Source organism: Trichosurus vulpecula, chromosome 6 (assembly GCF_011100635.1).
Source record: "Trichosurus vulpecula isolate mTriVul1 chromosome 6, mTriVul1.pri, whole genome shotgun sequence".
NCBI classification, from domain to species: domain Eukaryota; kingdom Metazoa; phylum Chordata; class Mammalia; order Diprotodontia; family Phalangeridae; genus Trichosurus; species Trichosurus vulpecula.
The window spans coordinates 269,793,733-269,811,372 of NC_050578.1; the positions used below are offsets into that span (position 1 = coordinate 269,793,733).

The 17,640-nt window shown below is 43.7% G+C and overlaps 1 pseudogene; it reads left to right on the forward strand.

Moving 5' to 3' along the window:
* The first annotated feature begins 266 nt into the window (after positions 1-266).
* LOC118855192 overlaps positions 267-17,640 on the forward strand; it is a 79,688-nt pseudogene continuing 62,314 nt past the window's right edge.

Genomic DNA, 17,640 nt, shown 5'->3' on the forward strand with positions numbered 1-17,640 from the left:
GATTTGAAATGACAAAGGGTGTTTCCTCATTAGGAACTCCATATTCTGATGAGATCCTAGATGGGGGAGGGGGGAGCTTCCCTCTCCAAACATCCACACCAAATGGGCAAGGACTGTTTTCGTCTTTTTTTTCTTTATATCCCCAGGACCTGGTGCCTGGGTAGTACATAAGAAATGTTTCTTGGTACAGGCCTTATGGCCACTTTACAGATGAGGAAAATTGAGACCTAAGGAGCAAAAGGGGCTCCTGATATCACGTCACCCTAATGGCAGTTCCAAGGCTTACAAAGATGAGCTCTGGTCTCCTGGCTCTGTCCATCCTCCTGCAGCTCCCATTATTTCCTAGACTGGTGCAGCCTCTGGGTCAGGGCCAAGTGCCACTTCCTTTCTCTTCCTCCAGGATCGTGGGCAGCCTCATGGAGACCCAGGCATCACCATAGGGAATGATCCAGACCATCCCCCAACAAAGCCCCTGGGATGCCCAGTGGGCTCAGGGGTGGAGCTAGTCAAGGCACCCATGCAGTTCTATCAGAGGAAAACACCCTGGAGAAGTTCCTGAAGGGGAAGCCCAAGGATCTGAGGATAAGTCAGTGTTCTTTCTCCTGGCTAGGGAGAGGAGAGGCCTTATTGCCATCTCCCAAGGGCTCAGCTGCCTTTACGCAGGGAGAGTCCAGTACCTGGGCAGTTCTCCTGCAGTTCTAGCAGGGACCATTTATGTGTTTAGGGGATGAGTCCTGGTCCCAAGAGATAGAGACAGAAATTCACTGGGCTATAGCTCACCTTTGTGAAAGCTCCTGTCTAGAGATCATTTGTGCTAAGAACTTGCAGGGAGAAGTGAGGAGGGGATGTGAGGGCATTTTCTTTTACCTTTGGGCTCACCTCTTCTGAGGAATGACAGGGCCCTGAAAAAGGCATGTCTGCTTTATTTCCTAGCTTTGCCTTTTTTCTCTAAATGATCCTCTGCAGGAACATTGGGGAGGAAGTCGGAGTAAGAAGAAGAAAGAAGGTTAGAAAGAAACAGTGGAATGAGGTACAGAGAGGGAAAAGGGAAGGCAGGGAATCCATCAGTCTTGGGCCTTGCTGTGCCAGTGATTCTAGAAAGGAGGGAGCCCCATGAGGGTATTTATTATTACCTTTATTGTAGCATCCCTCCTTAACGCCCATTCAGCAGAACTTGACTAACTATGATCTTACCCTCAAAGACAAATGAGCCCTGCCTCTGACCTTTTTGCTTTCAAGCAAGGGAAGCTTTGTTTGCTGTAGCTCCTTTAGAGGAAAGAAGAAACCCTCTTACACTCAGTCATATGCTGAGGAAGGGAAAACAAATAAAACTCTAAGGCTTCTCCCTCCCCAAAGGATGTTGTGCTTATTTCTTTGAGCTTTGACTGGAATGGGCATTTTCTTTCCAGAAGGACATTCATTATGCCAGCTAAGTCTTTGAACACTGAGCTAGCATCATTTTACTTAAACTATGCCCTGAGGTTTAGAGCTGCATCTTCACTTGTATTTCCTGAACACCATGGAAGCCAAGGCCATGTCTCTGTCAGAAATCTCTGTCTGACAGGGTCAGAAAAGACATCTAATTCACTTCTTAATTTCACATTGCTAAGAATGCTTCTTGTCAGCATGCGTGCAGCATCCATCCATCCTTCCAGCAAACTTTGAATAACTTTTGAGGTCATGGTGCCCTCTCTCTCAAGTCCAAAACTTTTCCTCTCCCATACAAAGGATTGGAAAGGTGGAAAGGCATAAAAACAAAACTTTGTCCAGGGGCAAGGCCAATATCTTTCCTAATTGCATTTTTTACCCTTTTTCCTTTATTTATGTGACATGTGAAAGTTTCTATGCTTGAACCTCTCCTCTATCATTAATCATAATAATTCACTTTTTATATAATGTTTGCAAAGTAAATCAATGAATCAGAAAGAAAATTCTATATTTTGGAAAATGGAAAGGACCTTCAGAAACCCTACAGGTCTAGCTTCTTGTCTTCAGGATCCCCAGCTGCCACAGACTTCCAGCAAAGCAGGTTTCAATTGGTAGAGAATCCTAGTTCTGGGACAATCCAAAGCCTCCTTTAATTCAAGACCAGCAGGGTCATAGCAATCAATCAGTGAGCCAGTAGTGGGCCTGTGAAACTCAAAGAGGGAAACAAAATGTAAGTAGACCAGGAAGACAAGAAAGGGCCAAGTTGTGAAGTCATTAAAGCATAAACAAAAGCATTTTAATTTGATCCTAGAGGCAATAGGGAGCCATGGGTGTTTATTGAGCAGAATGATGATACGATGAGAGCCTCTCTTTAGGAAAATTCCTTTGCTGGATCCTTGGAGGATGGTTTGGACTAGGAGTAGACTCGAGGCCAAGAGACCAATTAGAAGGCTATTCCAGGAATGTTCTGATAAATGTTCAACACCTGGCTCTCTGAATTAAATTTAATCTGTATTATTATGATTTTCTGTGTCACTTGTCTAACAATTAAACAAATTTATTTAATTAAATTTAATTAGTTAATTAAAAATGTAATTGTCTCGACAATTAAAATAACATCTACCTCTGAGTTGTGGCATTTGTCAATTTCCAACGTGTAAATGGCCATGTTGAAAATTTAACACTTGCTTCTTGAGGGCCAGCTGGAGCAGATGCCAGCCCATCCCTAGCTATTCCCATAGTCCAGGAGAGAGTGGCTGTGTGCATCAGCCAGGGGGGCTACATGCTAGAGATGTGAAGATAGAAATGACAAGATTTAATAGCTATTTGGCTAAACGAGGTGAGAGTGAAAGCCTGAGAATGACATAGAAGTTAGAAGCATGAGTAACTTGGAGGATGGTGATAGCCTCCACAGCAATGGGGAAGTTCACATGAGGGGAATGTTTGGGGAGGACTTAATGCGGAAGCCCCAAGGACTGGCTGAGGATGTGGATTAGGAAGAGTGAAAAAGTGAGGAGGCTTCTTGCCTTATTAATTCATTCTATAGGCATTTATTAAGCATTTACTACGTGCCAAGTTGTGTGCCAAGTACTGGGGTATATGAAGACTGACAGGTCAGTCCCTGCCCTCCAGGCAGGAGACTACATGTGCGCAAATATGAATACCGTATACAAAATGAATGGAAGGTCATTTTTTAGGGTGAGGAGATAGCAGCTAGGGGCATCAGGAAAGACCTCTTGTAGAAGCTGATGGTTAAGCTATGATCTGAAGGAAATTAGGGATTCTAAGAGGAAAAGGTCAGGAAGGAGGGTTTTCTGGCCTTGGGGACTGACTGTTAAGTGGGAGGAACAGTCAAAAGACCTCTTTGGCTAGATTGTGGAATATGTGAATGGGGATAATGTTCAATAAGCCTGGAAAGGTAGGTTGGAACCAGGTCATGAAAGACTTCAAATGCCATTTGTATTTGACCCTAGAGCTATAGGGAACCACTGGATTTTAAAGAAAAGGCAGTGGTATGGATAGATTTGTGCTTTAGGAAACCCTTTGGCAGCCACATGGAGGATGGATTAAAGAGAGGAGAGGCTGAGGGCAAGAAGACCCATGTGGAGGCTTTTGCAGAGCAGAAATATTTTCAAACTGGTGGAACCCCTTCTCCCTCACTTTTAACGCACTGCCTTTTGGATCTAGGCCATCAGGAAGCTATATCAGTGGGGCAACTCTAATCACCTGGAACAGTTAAGAACCTTTGCCTGGCCTAATAGATGTGCTCCTCATGATATCTGAGCATGTTTGTAGTTAGCAGGGAAGGCTGGAGGAGAAAGGGCAAGGTAAAATATGAGAGAGGGGCCAAGATTGTGCTGGTTATCCCACAGAGATGAAAGGAGGGAGTGGGACTGGAGGCACACATATTGAGGTTAGCCTGGGGAAGAAGGGCTACCTCTCACCCTGAAGTCTGAAGTGAGTGTTGGGGATAAAGTCAACAGGCTTAGAGACTCCAGAATGGTGACCCAGCTGTGGGTAAGAACCTCACAATTTCTTTCCTGTCTTCTAGGTGGTTTAAATCATGATCAGCCTTATCAACTTCAGCCTGGGCACTATTTTAGATCACACCTTTCTTAACCAAACTGGACAACCCTTTTTGTTTTACTCAGGCTAAATGTTCTGGGGACCAGCTTTTGTGTGTAGTCTCAGGAGTTATTCATTCTACGATTAACCTGATACTTTTCCCTTTGGGTCTCAGGATAGGTCTGAGACCAAAAGCTTCTTCATTCTAGGTGTTTCTTCTGAGCTGGGGTTGGGACTAGAGGCATCTGAAGGACCCATGAGCCTGCCAGATAGTCTCCTGGTCCCTGAACAGGGAGCCTTTCTGTCCCATGCCCATTTGGATCTCATTGATTCCCAGTCAGGAAGCATTTAGCCAGGAAGGAGCTGCGTAGGCCATCTGTTAGAAAACACTACAGAGCAAGCCACTGATGGAACTCAGACCCAAGGGTGCAGCTTTGACTTCTGACCAATACAATCAATGGCTCTTCAGCAGCACATCTACCTAAAACAATTGATTTGTCAAGTGTAATTCTTGTTGATTTCATAAAATCAGGCCCTTCAGTGACTTTCCAAGATAACACTTGATTTTTAAAGTTCGTCACTGTATACTTCTGAAGTACCTGCCATGGTATTTTGTTTAAAACATTCTATAACTCAGATTCTATTCTCATTTCAAAAGCAGCATCCCTCAAACTTTGCCCCTTCCCTTTGTCCCCTGGAAACTTCATAGCACTATTGGAAGGCTTTGGGGTGGTCCTTGTGGGGGTCATAGGCATCAGGGAGTGAGAATTAGAGTAATGCTATTGATAATCTATGGCCCATCTGGTCCCACCCTTCTCTCAGTGTCCTTTTACAGGATCAGAGAACTAGCTAAAGACCCCACCTCATAAGCTATTTAGTCCAATACCCCAGTTTCACAGGATAGAAAACTGAGGCCCAAAGATACTAGGTGATGACAGCAGCAGCAGCAGCAGCAGTAGTAGCAGCAGCAACAACAAGCATTTATATAGTGCTCTGAGGGTTGCAAAGGGCATGACCTGTTGCCTTTTCTGACCTTCACAACACCCCTGCAATGTGGGTACTATCATTTATCTTCCTTTTACCAGTGAAGAAGATGAGGCTAGGGGAGGTTAAGTGACTTGCCCTGGCTTACTTAACTCAATGAATCTTTAAAGCAGAATTTGAATTCAAGTCTTCCTGAGTCTGGGATGCTTTGGACCATCTAGCTTCCTCAAGTGACTTTTCTAAGATCACAGGATTATTAATCATCAGGGCAAGATTTGAACCCAGGACCTCTGGACACTTTTCAGTACAATTTGATTTTCATCCTTTGCTAGAAGACTTCTGGTGAGGATATGAGCTCACCCCATGCTTTCACATTTAATCTCCATTACCAGGGACTAATGGGGGGGGGGGTGCAGTGGACAGAGTACTAGGCCTGGAATCAGGGAAACCTGAGTTCAAACACAACTTCAGACACTTCCTAGCCATGTGACTCTGGGCAAGTGACTTGACACTGTCTCAGTTTCCTCATCTGTAAAATGAGCTAGAGAAGGAAATGGCAAACTACTTCAGTATCTTTGTCATCTGCCTTGTAATAATGATTTAGATTTTAAGATCTTTCCCACCCATTGATAGGCCATGTGACCTGCTTATGTCACAGGAAGCTTAAGTCACGTGTGGTAGGAGGAGCTTACTGAGAGAAAAAGGAAAGTGTGTGACAGGAAATGCTGAGAGAACAGTTAGAACTGAGGGAGAGAGCAGGTAGTGGTGGCTCTGCTGTGAGTGATTGCTGGTGGCAAGGCCATGGCAGGGGACAGGAAGGTTATGGGATGGCTTGGCTCCCTGCTGTGATGTTGAGTTGTGGATTCTTTGCTGTTATGATAAAGTTGACTTACTGGTCCTGCAATTTGTTTGCTTCATGGATGGGTTGGACTTACTGGTTTTGAGACCTGGTTCTCTGGTGTCTGAATAAATGGTTTACCTCTTCTACCTTCTATATGGAGAGTCTCTGATATTTTGTGATACAGAACTACATAGGCATAATTACAATTAGCATCTATATTGTGATTATTGCCTCGCTAAAATACCCCCTCCCCAAAAGGGGTATGACCAAGAACAACTGACGAATGGCTCCATTCCCAGGGCTTGTTTCCTCATTTTGTACGTCTCCAGGACTTCTCTCTCCAACTTAGTGATTATATATCAGAGCATTTCCTTTTCCATGAACTTTTTAGAAGCCTCTTTAAAATTTTGGTGCTCAAGGCATTTGGCTCATTTTGCTGCCAGTCCAGTCTGGAGTTCTAAGGACAGACAGACTAGCTCTAACTCTAGTTAGAGACATCAAGTGATCCAATGGATGAAAGACAGTGACAATAATATGCACCGGTCATCTCACCAATGCTCTGGGTCTCATTTAGTCTGCTTCAGGTCCCCGTATCGCACATGGTATAGGAAAGGCCAACTCAGACCTGAATTTCAGGTTGGACCAGGCTGTCTAGAGCAGTTATTCTTAGCACTGTCTTACACAGAGAGACATAGAGAGTGGGAACCCTTACAAATGCAATAGTTGAGAATAAGCAGACCCCACTCATCTTTGACAAAGTCAAAAAGTAGAGCTAAAAGTGAACTTAATCTCTTCTAGGCCATTCCTCTCATTCCACACCTGAAGAAACCGAGGCTCAGGGACTAAAGCGATTTACCCAGGATCAGCCAGTTGGTGGCAGGGGTAGGATTTTGACCAAAGACACCATGACTCCAAATTTCATCAGCCTGTCCCCTATGCTATTCTGCCTCTCCTGCCATTGAAGATATGGCTCAGGAATGAGATAGAGAGGGATGACCATGGCTATTGTCAAAGTCCTGTTTGTTTTCTGGAGCTGCAGCAAACAAACTCTTCTCCCGTTCTTGTTTCTATCTTCACCTTCCCCTTTCTTCTCTCTAGGGAAGGGCAACCTTAACCCATCAGGTTCAACCCACAGTGTCTTGTTTTCATCTTTCAATGGTTGATTATCACAGACCTAGTTCCACAGCCTTGTAGGTTTTTGCCCAGCAGCACAAGTCCATAGCATGCTTTTGTTAGTCTTTGGGCACACACATCATAGAAGTCCGTGATATGGTGGTGTTCTGTCCTGAAAATTGCCCAGTTTCTGCTGGAATCCTTGGCTATGGCTTCTATACAATAAAAGTCTTATCTCTCTGCCCACTTTCTAACACCAGCACACACCCACACACACCAATACTCATACACACACACACACACTCAATCACACTCACATACTCACAATATACTCAGAGATACACACACACTCACACCCCTCCATACACACATTCACATACACATTCATACACACTTAGACATACACTCACACTCACACACATACCCCCCCACACCTATATTCACATACAAACTCACTCACAAATGCCCTCTTACACCCCACACTCACACACACACACATACACACACACTTTCCAGTGAGCAGCTTAATTTGAACGTTCCTCTTCATCTTCTTTCAATCCGGAAGCACCTGCCCAACTTCCCCTTTTTAAGTACTCTTTTATTTCAGTCATACATGCACTGGGAAGCTTTCAATTCTCTCCTCCCAGTTAGGAACTCTACACATGACTTTTCTTTGAACAAGGGGGATGGTGGCTGACATTGAGGGATGTCCCCTGAGGTCTTTACTGCAAATCCTGTTGACTGAGTCCTTCTCAGACTGGAAAGAACCCATTGGAGATCAGACTCTAGCACCTGTTTCTGAAGCTCTAGGCAATGTTGTCTGTGATGAGTTAGAAGGGTGTCTGTTAGCTAGGATGGACCTCAATTTCTTTGCTTGCTATCCTGGTATTGTTTCCTATAATGACTCCTTGGGATTGGGAAAAAGGTCCATCTGAGGTCTTCCTTGGTTCTAGATCCAGGACTCTAAGGGATCCTAGATAAAGAGTCTATACTCCTTCAGCCACAGCAGAACTTCATCTCTAGTTGTGGGGTCAGCTATTCATTTATTCATTCATTCACATCCATTAAGCCCCTTTTCCACTTTCTTCCAGCTGGGAGTGCCATTATCCCAAAGCACTGAAATTAATCAGTCTGTGAGATCTCAAGCTCTTCTTTCCTTTCCCAGTGGCCCCATTTGGGCAAGAATAGTAGGAGGTAGCATGGATCAAGAATCAAGAAGCCCAGGTCCAATCTTGCCTCTGACAAACACTGGCTGCAGGAGGCTGGCAAGTCCCATAATGACCCAGGAAAGTCCCTGAGAGGCTGAGGTCCACATGAGTTGCTGATCTGCACTAGTTGGGGTATAAGTTCCCCTCATGAATAAAAATCATAGGGACAGCTAGGTGGCCCCGTGGATAGACCACTGGGCCTGGAGTTAGGAGGAACTGAGTTCAAATCTAGTCTCGGGCATTAGTAACTTAATAAATTAATATTACAATTTCATTCATATATATGAATGTATAATAGTAATAAATTAATAAGCATGTTACTCTACCTCTGCTTGCCTCAGTTTCATCAATTGTAAAATGGGGATACTAACAGCACCTCCCTCCCAGGATTGTTGAGAGGATCAAATTTTGATAAAAGTTCTAAAGTGTTTAGCACCATCCTAGGCACATAGTAAATGCTATAGAATGATAATAATAGCTGACATTTATATGGTGTTTGGTAAGTACCAGGCACTGTACTATGTGTTTTATACATTATTATAAATAGTAATAGATGAAGAAAAACAGTGACATCACAGGCCTTGACCGTCTAAATCAGGAGATCTTGACCTATTGGTATCAGATCCCTGTGGGGGTCTAGTGAAGCCTCTGGACTCCTCAGAATCACATTTGTAAAGGTATGAAATAAAATGCATAAGGTTCCAAAAGAAATATTGGTATCCAAATATATATTTTTTAAGTTCACAGACCTAAGATTAAGAGTTCCTGACTGCACTAACTTTGCGTTTTTCTGAAAGGGAAGACTCCCTAGCATAGGCTTTCCAATTTCCCTTGTGCTCTCTCACCCTGTGCTTCAAGGCTTTAGTGTGCTTTGGAATCCTCCTAATTCCGCAGCCAGACTGGCTCTCCAGCTAGTCCAATGTTCCACTGCTTGAATGTGCCCATCACAAGTGACCTGCTTTCAGGGATGGGAGAAGCGGTGGGGGAAGGGGGGGCTGCTATCAGAAGCTGGATAAAAGGGAGCTTGATGGGTATGGGAAGGAGTTTGCAGGCCATGGGACAGTCCTTTTCATGTTGACAGTTCATCCTCTCTGCCTCCTTTACCATTGCTGCTGAGAAAAGGACTGCAAAAGGCATGGTGAGTGGCCATTTTTCTGTTCAGCTCAAGAAGGAAGGGAGTGGTAGTAAGTGGGGGGGGGGGAGGAAAATAGACTTCACATTTTTTGACAGGAACGCTGAGGGAAGATTTGTTAGAGAGGGTGGAAGTCATCTCAAAGGACAGAAAATTTTGGGAAACACCCTAAGGCATTGTTGTGTCTGTTGGAGCTGTGAATTGGTACAACTGTTCTGGAAAGATATACAAATAAAGAGACCCAAACGTCCATCCCTTTCGATCAGAGATCCTGCCAACAGGTTTATACCCCAAAGAGGTCATGGAAAAAAAGAAAGGATCCAGTTAGAAAAAAATATTGATGGGGTGTATGTGTGTGTATGTGTGTGTGTGTGTGTGTGTGTGTGTGTGTGTGTGTGTGCACTGGGGGGAAGCAAAGAATTGGAAACAAAGTAGAGGCCCATGTTTAAGAGGATGGAGAATTAATTGTGGGACATGAGTGTCACAGAATATTATTGTGCTATAAGAAATAAAAAGCATGATGGGGAAAGAGAAGCATGAAAAGAGCCTTATGAACTGAATGAAGAATGGGGCAAAGAAAGTCAGGAAAACAACGTACAATGACTGTGCCAATGAAAAATATTTATATTTATTTTTTAAAATATATTTAATTGATATCTTTTATATATCTAAATTTCTTCCATATTCTTCCCTTTCAGTTTTCAGATGAACCATCCACATAACAATTAAAAAAAAAGAGGAAGAAGAAAAAAATCAACAAAACTCATGAATGCATTCAAAAATTTTCCAAATATGTGCCATGTCACAGGCCTGAAAATCTTCTACCTCTGCAAAGATGTTTTAGGTGGAAGGTGTCTTCTCATTTCCATCAGTCATTCAGTCAATGTGCATTTGTTAAATGCCTAAGGCACTTTGCTAGGTGCTGTAGGAACAAAGAAGGGCACAAGACAGTGCTGTTCTCAAGGAGCTCACAGTGTAACTGGGGAGACAACATGCAAACATGTATATACAAACAAGCTCTCTATGGGATAAGACGAAGTAACAGAGGGGTTTCCTGGAATGAAGAGGCTTCGGAAGGGCTTTCTGGGGAAGCTGGGGTTTTAGCTGGGACCTTAAGGAAGCCAGGAAGGGGAGATGAGGAGGGAGGGAGAGCCCTCTAGGCTTGGGGACAGCCACAGAGGATGCCCAGAGGGGAGTTGTAGAGTGTCTTGTTCATGGAACAAGGGCCTGGAGCCTGGTGATGGGAATAAGGGGTAAGAAGACAGGAAAAGGAGGAGGGGCCAGGTAAAGGACTTAGAAGGCCAAGCAGCATCTTGTATTGGATCCTGGATGCAACTGGGAGCTACTGGAGTTTATTGGAGTAGGAGGGATGGCAAGGTCAGACCAGCATCTTAGGAACTTCTTTTCTTAGGGTGCGTGCTTGTTCATAATTGTGAAACATTCGTTTTCAATTGTAACAAACTCTACCCCAGCCCAAGCAAAGCAGAATATTGCAAAATCATAAGGAACAAATCTGAGAAGATACATGAGAATATATGTCCCTTCACTTCCTCTGCAGAGGTCAGTACCCACAGGTGGGGAATATTGCATATTATAGCATTTTTTTTTATTTCATTGGTTGGTTTTGCTGACTTTTTTCTCTTCCTCTTTTTTTTGGTAATAAAGGATAGCTCTTTGGGAGGAGATAGGGGAAGAAATCCAAGGAAATCTAGTCAATATAAAAGCAAAGGCAAATGATAAAAATCTGTTAAAAAAAGCCTTAACCTTGATTTCCAAATGGGCTAGCCTGGAAGCAGTTCGACTTAATAGGTGTAGGAAATCTGGAATCAGAAGACCTGGGTTCTAATTCTGACTTTGCCATTTATCAGTGCAATCTTGGACATTTTACTGCCCCCATCTGGGCTTCAGTTTCCTCACCTGTAAAATGAAAGGGTTCGACTGGATGGATTCTATGATCTATAAATCTATGATCATATGAGATCTGTTATCCTGTCACCATAATTCAGAAATTGCATTAGAGACCCCATGATAATGAGCTTGGGGGAAATGCTTCAGGAGAAGTTTGATGGCCTGGGGAGGTTGGAGAGAACAGCTCCAAATCTTCTCTAATTCCTAACCACCTACAAGTCAGAATCCCAGAAAACCCTACTCTGATTCTTTCAAGTCAGGGAATAGAAGTACCTGGAGGGCAGGAATTGCTTCCTTTTTTTAATCTTTGTTTCAAAGTGCCAGGTAGGTTGCCACCATTTAATGAATGTTTGTAGAACTGATTTGAAGCACACTGGTCCCAGGATGATGAGACTGGCCTTTGGGGCTGGGGAAGATCAGATGATCCTGGGAGGGTCCTCCCTTCCCCCATCCTGAGCAGATATATCCCCTCACTCCCCAACATTCTTCTTCTGCTTAATTAGATGGAGCCCTTGGATCAGAGACCTTATAGGTCAGCTAGTCCAACACCATAATTTTAGAAAGGAAGATGCAGATCAGCAGAAAGGAAGTGACTGCTCCAGGACATGGGGGAGCTAAGTGGTAGAACCAGACTCCTTCTTTCTTCCACTTTCATGGCTGTTCTGTGTCCAAAGCCCTTCCTAACCTGCCCCTGCTGCCTTTCCTCTCTTTTCACTCCTTCTTCCCAATGCATATGCTCTAATGCAGTCACACTGGCCTCAGGGGCGTTCCATCAATGAGATACTCCATCTCTTGGTTCAGGGCATTCTCTCTGGCTGCCCACATGCCTGGAATGCTCTCATTCTTCTGCTCCAACTGCTAACTTAACTATAGGCTTTCTTTAAGTTCCAACTAAAATCCCACCTTCCACAGGAAGCCTTCCCCAACATGCCTTCATTCCAATGCCTTCCTTCTGTTGTTATTTCCTACTCATCTTGTATATAACTTGCCTTGTATATATTTGTTTGCACATTTTTCTGCCCATTAGATTGTAAACGCCTTGCATTTTGCCTCTTTTTGTAACCCCAGCATTTAGCATGGTGCCTGGGACCTAGTAAATGTTTAACAAATGTTTATTGCATTGAATTAAAGGATGCATTGCTGTCTCAGTCGGTCAATAAGCATTTTTCAAGTGCCTTTTAAATGGCACTAGGCACTGGCTCCATCAGTTTGTTGAACGTTGGTTCAAATCCAGGCTCAGACTCTTACAAACGAAGGAATAATCTACCCACAAACTCTTATTACGTTCCTACTATGACTATGGAAATAGACAGACAAGTTCATATGTCAACATGGATTCTTTTGGAGTTGGTAAGGCGAGGTAATTGGGCTTAAGTGACTTGCCCAAGGTCAGACCGCTAATAAGCGTTAAGTGTCTAAGGCTGCATTTAAACTCAGGTTGTACCAACTCCAGAGCCAGTGCTCTATTCACTGCAACACCTTGCTGCCCTGTCAACAGGGATATTTTAACCACTGATTAGTCACCGGGCACAGAGATAAATAGTAGGGTTCATATAAAAGAAAGAAAAGAAAACTAGTTTCTGCTCTCAAGAAATTCCCAGTCTAGCTGGTGGAGGTATGTCCGTCGTCAACCATTACTAAGTTCATTCTTAGAAAGACAAAATTAGTCTGAATATAAGTGTTTATTTTTCTCAGAGTTTGTGAAACATGCATATAGACATACGCATGGAAGCTCAAAGATGGACAAACAGGATTTTTATATCTTCAGAGCGATTCCCTCTCACCCCTCCCACCCTTCGTGGCTCAGGATGCCCATGTCAGCCAAAATTACGGTCTCCATGTGGTTAACCCCCATATGAGAAAGAAATTTCTTAAGTTAATAGGTTGTAAATACAGTAAGACAAGACAATTGACAAAGTGTCAGTTGAAATTACAATCCCAGGGTATCTGTGTTTCCTTTACCATTAACGTGACATAACAGAGTATATGTCCATTAACACTTAAGAAAAGTCCCATTATTCAAAGTAGTGTCTGGTCAAGGTGACTTGTCTTTCATAGTCATTAACAGAAGAATGCTCTGGTCAGCTTCATCCGGCCTTGTAGTGTTGACACAGGAAGGGGCATTTTGACTTCACTGAAAGAGCAAGACATGTCTGTTATGCCCGAAAATACAAAGCATTATGGTAGATTAAGATCAGCATGGGCCACAATGCCCCTCCTGACTGGCCCATCCAGGTTTTAGGCCTTTCTCAGATTTTGGGGGTTCAAAATGGTTTGGGGAGGGGTCTATCCACACAATGTATAAAATATGTGTAGCATTATACATATTAATATGACATTCACATTTTATCCATATATTCTTGATAGATATGCACATATACAAATATAACATGCACACAAATCTCTATCTAGTCATATAAATGGCCAGAAATAGAGACAAGGGGCTTTGGGTGGTACGAGGCACTGGCAGCAGCGGGGTCAGAAAGGACTTCATGTAGCATATATTACTTGAGCGAAAATCTGGAAGGAAACTGGTAACTCAAAAGGTAGCAGGAAAGGGGGAGTGCATTCCAGGCTCAGGGGACCAACGGCCCATGCAATGAGAGCTCTGGATCTCTGGTCTCTCAATTGCCTTCCTTTCTCTTTGCACCCTTTCCTTTTTCTTCCTCCTCTTGCTACTTCACATGATTAGTTTCACAGAATTTTAATTTGGAATACCATTTGTCCAACCCCTTTCATGGAGGAGACTGAGGCCCAGAGAGATAGGGAGGGCCTTGGAGTGGTTCTACAAGGAGAAAGTAGCCCACTTACACTTATATGCATCCCAAGCCTTTTACTCCCTCAGGCTTACACCTCTGCATCTGGTAACTCTGGTAATAGGGTGGGTTAAACACAGATTCTCTGAAGATTTTTGAATCTTTCTATTCGGTTCAAGAGTAGCCTGGGATTTAAAATTGTCAGTGCTATTGCCTCAGGGATTGGGATCTATTTACTTCTGGGAAGTTTAGGCAATGTATATCCCTTCTTTCAGCATTCTGCCATTAAGTCTGATGTCTTTCCTATGGGCTTCTCCATCTTATTTGTGAGTATTCCCTGAACTGGGTGGCAATAAGAACTCTTTTAGGAGAATATGACCTTCTCTTGCTGCTTGGGGGACTCTGAGGCCTTTGGGAATGGGCAAACAGGTTCAGGAAGGAATCTCTGAAGATTTTCCCTTTGTAAGGTCCATATTTTCTCTGGTGATTTAAGATTTTGTGGATCAGGTTTATCGTCTTCTGGTACCATAGACTTTATCTCTCACTTCACCCCCATAAAACTTCATTGGGTCATAGACTTAGAACATAAATGGGGCTAGTAGAGATCATCTAGTCCAGCTTCCACATTTTGCAGATGGATAAACTGAGGGAGAGAAAAGGATAATAATACCTCACATTTTCATAGCACTTATTCTTTGCCAGGCACTTCACAAATTGGATCTCATTTGATCTCCAGAACAATCCTGTGAGGTAGGTACTATGATTATCTTCATTTTGCAGATGAGGAAAATGAGGCAAATAGAAATTAAGTGACTTGCCTAAGGTCACACAGCTAGTAAGTGTGTGGAAGGCTTGATTTGTACTCAGCACTTCCTGACTCCAGTCATGAAGCTCTATCCACTGTACCACCTACCTGCCCTTAGAGGATCATAGATTTAAAGCTAAAATGGGTCTTGATATCATCAAGACCAGGGTCCTTAAATTTATGTCAGTGTGTGTCTATGTGTGTCAGTCTGTGTGTCAGTGTATGTGTGTGTGCGCGCGCGTGTGTGCGCGTGTGTGCGTGTGTGCGTATGAGTGAGTACAAAGGATAATAGAGGAAATCCCTGACATTTGAATAGTTACTCAAGTAGTTATAAAATAAGTTTATGGCCTCTGGGTGTAGCACCTGTGGTCTCCTCTAAGGATGGGTTACCTGAGAACCAGAGATGAAGCACATGATCACAGGTTTAGAGCTGGAAGGGAACTCACTCTTCCAGTCAAAATACCCTTTTTAAAGACCAGGAGGAAAGCCAGGCTTCAGAGGAGCTACAAAGGGCAGAGCAGGGTTTGGTTGGGAAGTCTCATGGCCACAAATTCAGAGTACCTTTTGCTGCACCACATAGCCATCCTGATACTTACTGAGCTTCCCAACTTTGGGAAATCTTCCAGCTCTATATCAGGCCTTAAAGGGCTCATTATCTAAGCCTCCTTTGCAAGAAAGGAGCTTGGAGCTCAGAGTACAGCTTGGCAAGATCACCTGCCCAAGGTCCCTCAGGCAATATGATGAACAGCAGAGAGCCCAGATTTAAATTCAGATCTTCAACCTCCAATTTTGATGTTGTTTCCACTCTAGCTGGTTGTTGTTTCCAAGGTCGTTTCATGCATCAGTGAAGGAGAGGTCCATCAGAGAGGAGACATTCATGGCCCCTTGGATCTCAACAGGTCCAGGATGGTTAGTTCTCCTTCCTGGTGAGCCAGTTCCTGGGGCTTGCTACTGGTTGTACCTATGAGTGTGTGTATATGTGTGACTGTGTATGAATGTTTTTATTTGTATGAGTGAATGTGTTAGTGTGTGTGTATTTGTGTGTATATATGTATGCGTGACTGTTGGTGCTTATGTGCAGGTGTGAGTGTGTGTGTGTGGTTGTATTTGTGTGGGGGTGTTTATGTCTGTGTGCTTGTGGATGTGAGTGTGTGTGAATGTCTATGAGTGTGTGTGTATGTGTGTGTTTGTGTGTTTTTATTTCTGTGTGTGAGTGTGGCTGTTTCTGTGTGTGTATGTGCATATCTATGAATGTTTGTGTGTGCATGTCTATGAATCTGTGTGTGCATGAGTGTGTATGTGCATGTGTAAGTATAACTGTGACTTGAGCTGATTTCTTCTAGTATGCCATCATCCAATGTGGAAACCCAAGAAATTTGTCCCTTACAGTCACTTCCCTGTACACAGTATTTTGCTTTCTATCTGATGGCTTTCCCAAGGTATGATCAGAGAGGCCCCAGGGAAGCATGGCTCAGCAGGCAGCATTGCCTGGGTAAAGAGGCTGTTATTGAGGAAACTCCCTGTACTAATCCAAGTAACCAATTCCTCTACCTCCTCTGGTCTTAGAGTTCCCTGGGAGCACTGAGGCTTAAGTGATTCACTTTTAGGTATCTGAGGATGGACTCGAACCCAGGTTTCCCTGGTTCCAAGGCTAGCTCTCTATCCTCTGTATCATGATCACCACAATTGTCATGTTTTGTAGGTTAAAAAAAAGTAAAGCTAGACATCCAGGATGTTATCACAGGTCATGTAGTTGATCAGAGCTAAAACTGGGACTGGAGGCCTGGACTCCTAATTACCATCCTTGGCTAACCTTTGGTGACTTTCCTTCCTTCTGACTAAATTCCCTGCCCCTCACTCTTTCCTGTTCTTTTTTTTCTTTAATATTTAATTTTCCACCATTACACATACTGTTCTCTTTCTAGGGTATCAGTGGGCTCCTGCTGGTCTTCTCCTTCTTGCAACACATCATCGCCATCTCCCTTTCAGTATTTAGGTGTCATGCGACCTGTTGTAACCAGGATAGGGTAAGTATCAGATGCCACATGGTACACACAGTCCCATGGGCCTTTACCTGTGAGATTTAGGGAGAAGGCCTAGATGGGACATTAAGGAAAGTGTGTAAGCTTCAGAGAAAGCATCTAAGGAAGACTCACCTTCTCTGGGATATAGCCCCTCCTGGATTATCGGTGTCTCTACCTCCTACATCTCGGGTATCATAGTCTGTTGTCCAGATTGGGAAGCTTATTGGCATGCCCTTGCTAAGCAGCTGTTGTCTGCTAAACATTTGGATGCTTCCCTATCACCACAAACCATCATATCTTCTTTGATGAAGCAGACACAGCATCCTTGTGGAAGAGAGGAGAAGGAGAGGAAGAATCCTCCATTTGCTACAAGGTAGAAAAGCAAGGTACCAGTCAGGGAGGAATTGTGAGGAGGGGACAGCAGGCTGACAGCATTAGCGTTGAGAAGTTGGGGCTGGGCAGGGGAGGGCAGCATCACCAGAAGTTGGCTGCCAGTGCCTACCTCCCCAGGCCTTCTAGCCAGGGATTTATGGGGTTGGTTTCTGTTGACTTTGCAGGTCACTCTCCTGATGCCTTTGTCTCCCTATGTGCAAGAAGTGCTAACTGCTGAAGGCCCCAAAGAAGGGTTGGTGATTCAGGCCTCAGCTGCTGGTTGAGGACATGTTGTCAGGGCACCACCCCAATTTTGGCATTTGAACAATGGGCTTTCCCATCACCATGGATGGTGCTTTCTTAGAATGGATATTTCTCAACTAAAGACCGGAAAATGACTAAATTTTACTGAAAGTCTTTCATAAAAGGGCAGCCTCACTCTTGCGAATGGGCTCTTTCTCACTTCTCCTTCCTGGCATAAGAACAGTTCACTAATTCCTTCAC